Source organism: Haemaphysalis longicornis, unplaced genomic scaffold, assembly GCF_048455015.1.
Source record: "Haemaphysalis longicornis isolate Haplotype H1 unplaced genomic scaffold, Haemaphysalis longicornis Haplotype H1 scaffold_6, whole genome shotgun sequence".
Taxonomy (NCBI): domain Eukaryota; kingdom Metazoa; phylum Arthropoda; class Arachnida; order Ixodida; family Ixodidae; genus Haemaphysalis; species Haemaphysalis longicornis.
This window is the reverse complement of record NW_027526407.1, coordinates 204,471,348-204,479,558: the sequence shown is the minus strand read 5'-3', so window position 1 is coordinate 204,479,558 and position 8,211 is coordinate 204,471,348. Positions and strand designations below refer to the sequence as shown.

Sequence of the window (8,211 nt, the reverse complement as noted above, 5' to 3'; positions counted from 1 at the left end):
TCTGAGTTAATATTAAGTAAGCTCTGAAAAGCATACAAAACTTTTCAAAAATCACACGAAAGAGTCTAGAGAGTCACGCCAAAAGCGAAAACCCATTAGGCTCACTTTGGCTCACTTTGATCTGTGTCACAACAGGATCTTGCTCATTTTCGATAAGAACTTCTGTCTGCGTACACGTTTGGAGTGAAATATCTCACCTACTTTCTAGCCACCGTTTTTCAAGGGTAAATTGCCTGGTATTTTCTCGTCGGTGCAGTTTTACTGACTTGGTTTCGGTTCTTGCATTTGACTCATTTCGAAAGAATTCGTGTCATATCTAAGAATAGTTATTCTTACATCTATTCAGTAGTAAGAATAACCAGACAAAAGTCAGTAATAACATAACGGGGTTGATTGCAAACTCGCATGACAGGTGGTTGACTAAATGTGCGGTGTTTAACGCACCGATCGTACACATGAACCGTGACACCCGCCATACTGGAGGGCCCCGGAATAATATGGCCTTGTAAGTGTCATAAACGTGTGCCCGAATCGCAACATGCGGGCGTTTGCGTCTTTCGTCCCCAGAGGAAAAGCGACCGTTGTGGACAGTGTGCAACTCGCGTCGTTGCGCTCAGCAGCCAGTGCCTCAGCCACTGATCCTCCGCGCCCGGTGAATTGCAGGTTTTTTTATTCAGATACCCTAAAGGCCCCGAAGGGCATTACATAGGGGGGGGGTTAACAAAGTGTGGGATACATTTCAATTCAAGAGCAAACAGTCAAGAGCGGGGATGTAAGAAGAAAAGGTAGAAAAGAAAAAAGAAAAAAAAGTACATGGAAAATAAATACAAAGCAAGCGCACATAATACATGGTTCATGGCTCTGATAATTTTAGCTATCTATACATAAAAAGTGCTTCAAACGGCTTACAAACAAATCGTGATTATGAATTGTGGCAATATCTTCTGGTAATCGATTCCAATGAAAGATGGCCAAGAACAACGGGGATGTACGAAGAAGGTTGGTACGGGCAAACAAGGGGAGGACTTTGAAAGGGTGATCTAGACGTGGAAAAATGCGATGGGCAGGTTTGATATGCGATGCAGCAAATGACGACGCACTATGATAAAGCCGGTGGAAGTGAGATAGTAATGCTAGTATTCTTCGTTTTTCGAGGGAGGGCAGCAGCAGAGATTTTTTAAAGGCAGTTATGCTAGATGTACGGGAATAGTTTTTAGTAATGAAACGTGCCGCTTTATTTTGCAAGGCCTCCAGTCTGTCTGTTAAGTATGCCTGGTTTGGGTTCCAAATAATGGACGCGTACTCAAGTTTGGATCGAACTAATGTAGTCTAAGCTAAAAGTTTAGTTGATTGTCTAGCTAAATACAAATTTCGTTTGATGAAACCGAGTGTTTTACTTGCCTTGGAAATTATAGCATCAATATGTTCATTCCACGTAAGGTTGGACGACAAATATACACCCAGATATTTTAGCGTAGAAACGTTTTCTATCACTGTGTTATTAATAGAATACGAATTTAGGTGTATGTTAGTAGACCTGGTAAATGTCATAGCTTTTGTTTTGGAAGCATTTATTTGCATTTGCCAATCCTCGCACCAGTTAACAATATTACCCAGGTCGGTCTGTAAAGCATTAGAATCTTCATAGCTGTTAATGTTTCTGTAAATTACGCAATCGTCGGCGAATAACCGAACATTAGAACTTAAGTTATTGCTTACGTCATTAATGTAAACCAAAAACAAAATTGGTCCCAGTACAGAGCCCTGAGGCACTCCTGATTTGACTTCTGGTAAGGGGGAATTGTGGTCATTTACTGAAACGTATTGATAGCGCTTGGTTAAAAATGCTGTAATCCAATTGAGAACGCTGCTGTTTATGTTCAGCCGGGCAAGTTTCATCATCAGGCGTTTATGAGGTACTTTATCAAATGCTTTTGCAAAGTCGATGAATATGGCATCAATTTGGGATGAGTCATGAACGGCCTGATGTAGGTCGGTTACAAGCTCAAATAATTGGGTTTCGCACGAGCGCCCTCGAAGAAATCCATGCTGATGAATATAAAAAAAGTTGTGCTTTGTAAGATATGTCATAACGGCTGATGATATGATATGTTCTAGAATTTTGCATGGTACGCTTGTTAAGAAGATCGGTCTGTAATTTGAAAGTTCTGATCGGTTGCCGGATTTAAATACAGGAACAACGCGTGCGATTTTCCAGTCATCTGGTATGATACCGGTGTCGAGTGAGTGTTGAAAAATGGCGGCTAGGATACAAGATGTAATTGGTTTAGTCATTTTGAGCAGTTTTGGACAAATGCCATCGGGTCTTGGGGAGGAATTATTCGAAAGTCGATCAATGGCACATTCAATTCCTTCCAGTGTGATGGTAATGCCATTCATAAAAGCCGAAATAGAAGCTGGCTGGAGTGCAAGTGGTAGTGGGCTACTACTACTACTACTACTAGGTTACTACTACTACTAGGTTAGGTAGGTTACTACTGGACACGGTAGATTTTTATTTTACTTTCACAGGTGTGCAATTACAAATCACCATAAATACTGTGGAGCGTGCGTGTACCTAAAAAAAACTTGTCACACCTTATCTTCTCCACACCCCTTACTACTCCTTGGAGCTGAGAAGAATGACACGCTCTCATTTCGCGCAGCCATGGTCGCGAGGCGCCGGCTTGACCTTATCTGAGATTCATGGTCAGCGGGATGCTATGAGGCGTTTTTTGTGTTTATGCCCGGAGGGGTAAGCGTCGGTTTAAACTATTTCTCACACCCTGAAGGCACATTCCTTAGCCCATGCTAAGGTTTATGTGCGGAACCCCTTCGGCCTCTTGCTTTGTACTACTAGGGCGAAGCTGGTCACACTTATCTCTGAATCGCTGCGTTCATCAGAAAACCTACATACATTGGTTGCGATTATGCATGTTCTGGTTGTGGTTTTCCCGTGGTTTTTGCTTTTCTCAGGTTTTTTTCCGGTTTTGTATCCTGTATATGCTCTTTCTCCAGCCTGACATATCGTGCCTGTGTTTAACCGTTGTCCGATGGAGGACTCCGTTCGGCCATCACGAGCGAGCGTTTAGGAAGTGTGTGGTTAGGTGCAAACAGATATCGATATCGTCTGGGTAGGTAAATGGAGAGGACGTTCAGTAATAAAGGGGAAGGCCTAATGAGCACTACACAAACGCAATTCGGATGCACAGCCGCAAGGCCGCTGTTAGCATGATATCGAGAGTCGTTAGTGATAGCCTATGTCCAAATTTATCTGGCAATGCGTAGCCATTACTTTGATGCTTAACAATTACTCGGGAATCACTGCTTGAGCTGCGTGCTCAATTTCGCCAGCAGCCTGAACATTCGGCGTTCGGCGTTCACTGACAAAAACTAGAATGCACACACATGAACCCTGACCAAACCGTTTATTGAAACAAAACAAGCACTCATATACTTGACCTGCGCTTCGTGCTGGGGGAAAGAACTGCAGTATGAAGGAGAGGAGATCCTTTGTTGTATGCGTAAAATAGTTGTGTACAAAACTCCACTCCGCTGTAAAAGAGTTTAGGTTGGGCTCGACAGTCTGTCAGTGGTCCTGTGTGTCCGGTCTTCTTTATCTCCGTGTGCCAGCTGGCTGTATTTCCCCTGATTAAGTTAAACCAGCATGCCTCAACACCCACTTCAGTGGATGGTGTGTCTCCTACTAAGGTGAAGATTTAGAATTTGCTGATGATTCCAAGTATGTCATTTGATTGATTGTAGGGTTTAACGTGCCGACGCAGCGCAGGCAATGAGGCGCGCCGTAGTGGAGGGCTTCACATTAATTTCGACCACCTGGGGATCTTTAACGCGCGCCAAAATCTCCTACACAAGGGCGTTTTTGCTTTTCGCCTCCATCAGAAAAGCGGCCGCCGCGGCCTGGAATCGAACCCGCGACCCCGTGCTCAGCAGCACACCACCTAGGCCAATGAGCCACCGCGGCGGGTAAGGATGTCATTTGAGTTTCTTGGTTATTGGTTCGTGACGAGTCGGAAGATAGACCCAGCGTCGGCTTGACTGTGCCCCTTCCCGCCATAAACTGGCCAACATTGAACACAGCACAACTAAATGCGTCTCAAATGCAATAAGGTGCCACTAAAGTAAAATCACATAAGATGATACTGTTTGATAGTGCTTACTCACCTTTACAAGGTATATCCTGCTGAATGTCCTTTGAAAGGCGACAAACACCCATTCAAAGGTGTTCAGTGACGCGAAAATAATCCAGTATCCCAGCCATTTCTGTTGAAGGTCCGGGGATTGCCTGTCCATGGCCCGAAGACTGTAAAAAAGGATTACATGCGCAGAATGAGTAGGATGGAAACATAGCATTTAAAGTAGATTACACCGAAACATTCACTATTCCGCCTTACGTCTTGTTGGGATCCTTGACGCCCGAGCCATTGTGCGATCACTGGGTTTGTGGCGTTGCGCGGCGCTTTTCCCCTCTCTCCCCGAAATGCCGGCTCGTCTCGGCGCCACTGTGCACAGCCGAGACGGCTCGTCTTCTCAAACTCCTGCGTGAGGTGAAGGCTGCAGCGACCATTGCGGCTATAAAACACTGTCACGCAGCGGGCGCTCCGCCCTCGTAGTCGAGCTAACCTCACCTCATTGGTCCTGTTGAACGATTCCCGAACCCCCCTCTCGCCGGGACGCGAATGCGCGCCCTGCCCAGGGGTCCGTTCGGGGAGAGGCTTCCAGGACGCTGAAGGCGTTGGCCGAAGGCATGTGACGCTTTCTTTACAAGCCGGCTGCAACTCTGTTGCGCCGGCGAAAGCCCACCAGCCCTTCCGGCTGCGGCCCGTGCCTTAACGCTGCTCCTGTTGCCCCTACGCTTGCATATAGTAAGGCCGTACCTACCACTCGACGATCACGCCGTGCGGTACGCGCCTGTGAGCGAATGGACCCCGTCTCCCTCAATGCTGCGAGCCTATCTGGCCAGCACGGCGATGCGCGCGCGCACAACGTGCGCTCACCCCGGAATTCGCCCTGACCGAAGAGCCCACTGGCTTTGTGCCGACGACACGCACACTTGCGCGTGGCGCCCCATCGCCCCTTTCACCTAACGGGAAGTACGTACCTGTACTGTAAATTATGTAATTCGGTCTGTAAAATATGGGACTAGAACGGTAGTATAAAATAAACATCTTCCCTCCGTACCCTGGGCATATTCCTTTGTCGCCCCCTTCTCCACCTGCCCAACAGAGGCGGTGTTAAGGTGGCGCGACGGCGTTTTAGTATGGGGAGCGTGCTCAAATAGCTCGAACCCGCGGTGGTTCCTCGCAGTGTGCATGAGTGCATGCCTTGTGCAGGGCTAGGGTTATGCATATTGGAGGTAGAGAGACCACAGTCTTCAACTTCTTACAAAGTCACTGGCATGAGTACGCAGCCATTGAAATATGGGAAGACGTCGCATGCCATAGCACAATGAACATCTCGAAGACATCGTGAAGCATTATCTGGATTAGTATAACTGAAATATCCCTAAAAGCGTCCCAATAAAATGGTCTCCTGTTGACAGCAAAGAATATCGGACATTGTGGAGTAAACTTGGGCTTCTCCTTATCCAGAAATGAGCCGCGGTGTCTCGTGTCACCGTGAGGGACGATGCAGATGCTGATATCCGAACTATGTAGAGTTTATGTTCAAGAATATTTACAGGATATATACAAGGAAGCACAAATACCCCGCAAGGGAGCTGAGAAGCTTGCCAGAGTCTAGCCGGCGCAGGCGGGACTATATTCATGACCTGCTGAAAGTTCCAAAGCAAAACACTCCCTTCCTCTCGCTGGGCTCGACATAAATACCATCGGTGATGGAAGGGCAAAGGTTAAAGAAAACAATAAACCGCAAGGCATGCGTTGCGCCCTAGCCGAGTTCGGTGACGCATAGGCACGGGGAGTACGCCACCCAAGGTGGTGAAAGCATGCCGCGTCCTTTTGTCCCTGTACGGGGGCCATCTCGAGCGCTCCCGCAGCGGCCCCCTGCATCGGGCGGCCAAATTGCCAGCGGCCCCCCTTTGGAGAATAACGATTTCCCCAATGCCCGCCGCGGTGGCTCAGTGGCTAAGGCGTTGCGCTGCTGAGCACGAGGTCGCGGGTTCGATTCCCGGCCACGGCGGCCGCTTTTCTGATGGAGGTGAAAAGCAAAAACGCCCGTGTGTACGAGATTTCGGCGCACGTTAAAAATCCCCAGGTGGTCAAAATTAATCCGGAGCCCTCCACTACGGCGCGCCTCATCGCCTGCGTTGCGTCGGCGCGTTAAACCCTGCAATCAACGATTTCCCCAATCGGCGTCGCGGGGGTACACGCAGTACGGCGACGTCTGCGCTCGGCCCCCGCACCGTCCACACCAAAGGGATTTGCCCGTGCGCCGCTCTGCCTGTTCCCGCGCGCACCGTGAGTACAGGTGGCCTAAATAACAGCAGTCTGTCATTGGATGTGCACCGGGGGAAGGAGGGGGGCGCTGCGGTCGAAGCTTGCAGCGTGATCATTCATTTTGCTTTGAAGCCGCTGCTTTTACTTTGCCATATTCACCCCGGAATTTCCGCAATAGAGACGCACGGCCATCGTAATTGTCCTGTCTTCATTTCCTGTGTCGGATTGGCGGGAAGAGCATCGTATACAGTATATGGGTTGTTTAGCATCCTCCGGCACAACATACTGTCCTGTCCTTGACGCATCGGGTGCTAGCGCACTGCCCAACAGCTTCTTCACCTGCACAGCGCAACTGCGAAAGCCGTCAGAGCGCTTTGTGTTCGTTCGAGATGTTAGAGGTACCCGTGCTCTCCTAACTTCACAGCACGCCAGGCGAAGAGGCCACCATGTTGGTCCGAGGTGTCGCAGTTACTCGCGCTGTGCCTCGGTGTGGATGATGCTTCGACGTCGGCTGCTCCGCCCATTTTCGCGCCGGCTAAGTGCTGTCAACCGCGCAACTACGCCCCCATGGCCGAACCGCCGGAATCAGTTAGTGCCAGCAGTAGAAATGTCACTTCCGCGTCCAATATAAGTAAGCATACTCAAGTGACCCAGCAAATTCTTTTCTTCAATGTAGAGACGCCGCTTTTCATTTTTTTTTTCAATTGCTGCTATCCAGCTACGTGGAGTATTGAATGTAACGACGGTCGGGCTTACCTGCCTAGTATGGGCCACAACGTCGTAATGAAATGGGTGATTCTCCGCCCGGAAATCGTCAAGATGTACGGAAGGACGATCAGGGCGGTGAAGGCTGCAAAGGAAAGTAAGCCGAGTGTGAGCAACTCTGTTTGATGCGGTTCAATGTACGGGGAACAAGGACTGTACACGTGCCCAACTAAACCCGAATTGCTAAGGCAGCTTCAAGTATATTCCGGCCAAGCTCCGCCAACTTTTCGAGTGTTGAGCTGAATTCCCTCCCAGAGCCCTTAAAATCAGTGCCCGTCTGCGTCGGAAGATGTAAGGAACGGCTGGACATCAGTTTTCTGGGCTTTCTTGTGTTTTCCTGGATGCAATTTTCACTTTTTTGTGGACCACGCCGGGGTTAGGCCTAACGGCCAGGTCTACCCGCAACCAGCCACCTGACCAACGCCTGCAGCCGCGGCCATGGAGGTCGTAGTGCAGGGAGAGGATATCGACCTTTCCGAACTCAACCAAGTCGGGTGCGAAGTAATACGACAACGGCAACGCGCCTATCAGCACGCCTTAAGTGAGTCTTCTCTAATTCCCCCAACAAACAACGTACCCGGCAGCAACGGGGCCTGAAACCGACCTGCCCGCCGTGGCCCGCGGTCATCGCCGCTGCCCGAGGAGGACATTAAAATCGTCCTACGCCCAAGAGGACAACCTTGGATCAGTGCCCCAGGCCACACTGGATAATTCTATCTATCAAGAAACATGTATTGCCCGAAACATAGTCGATCAGATACTGGTTCACCATACACCTATTTGCTCTTCAGCACCCCCGCTGAGGAAGGCTCAAAAATACGCCTCCATTCAATCCCTACATATCAAAGATCGACGATACGAGATGGCCGCACACGTCTAACCCCAGCCAACACCGTCTCTGGAGTCATATTCAATATCCCCGAAGGCGACTCTCCTGAAGACATTTTCCGCAGCGTCACCAACTACAACCCCGACCTGCAAATCCTGTCTGCAAAACGCCTCGGAACCTCCAGCTTGGCACATATTC

General features: G+C 49.2%; 1 pseudogene; it reads right to left on the bottom strand.

The window, feature by feature from the left end:
- Window positions 1–870: 870 nt before the first annotated feature.
- Window positions 871–1,682, bottom strand: LOC144143443 (uncharacterized; annotated as a pseudogene).
- Window positions 1,683–8,211: the final 6,529 nt, after the last annotated feature.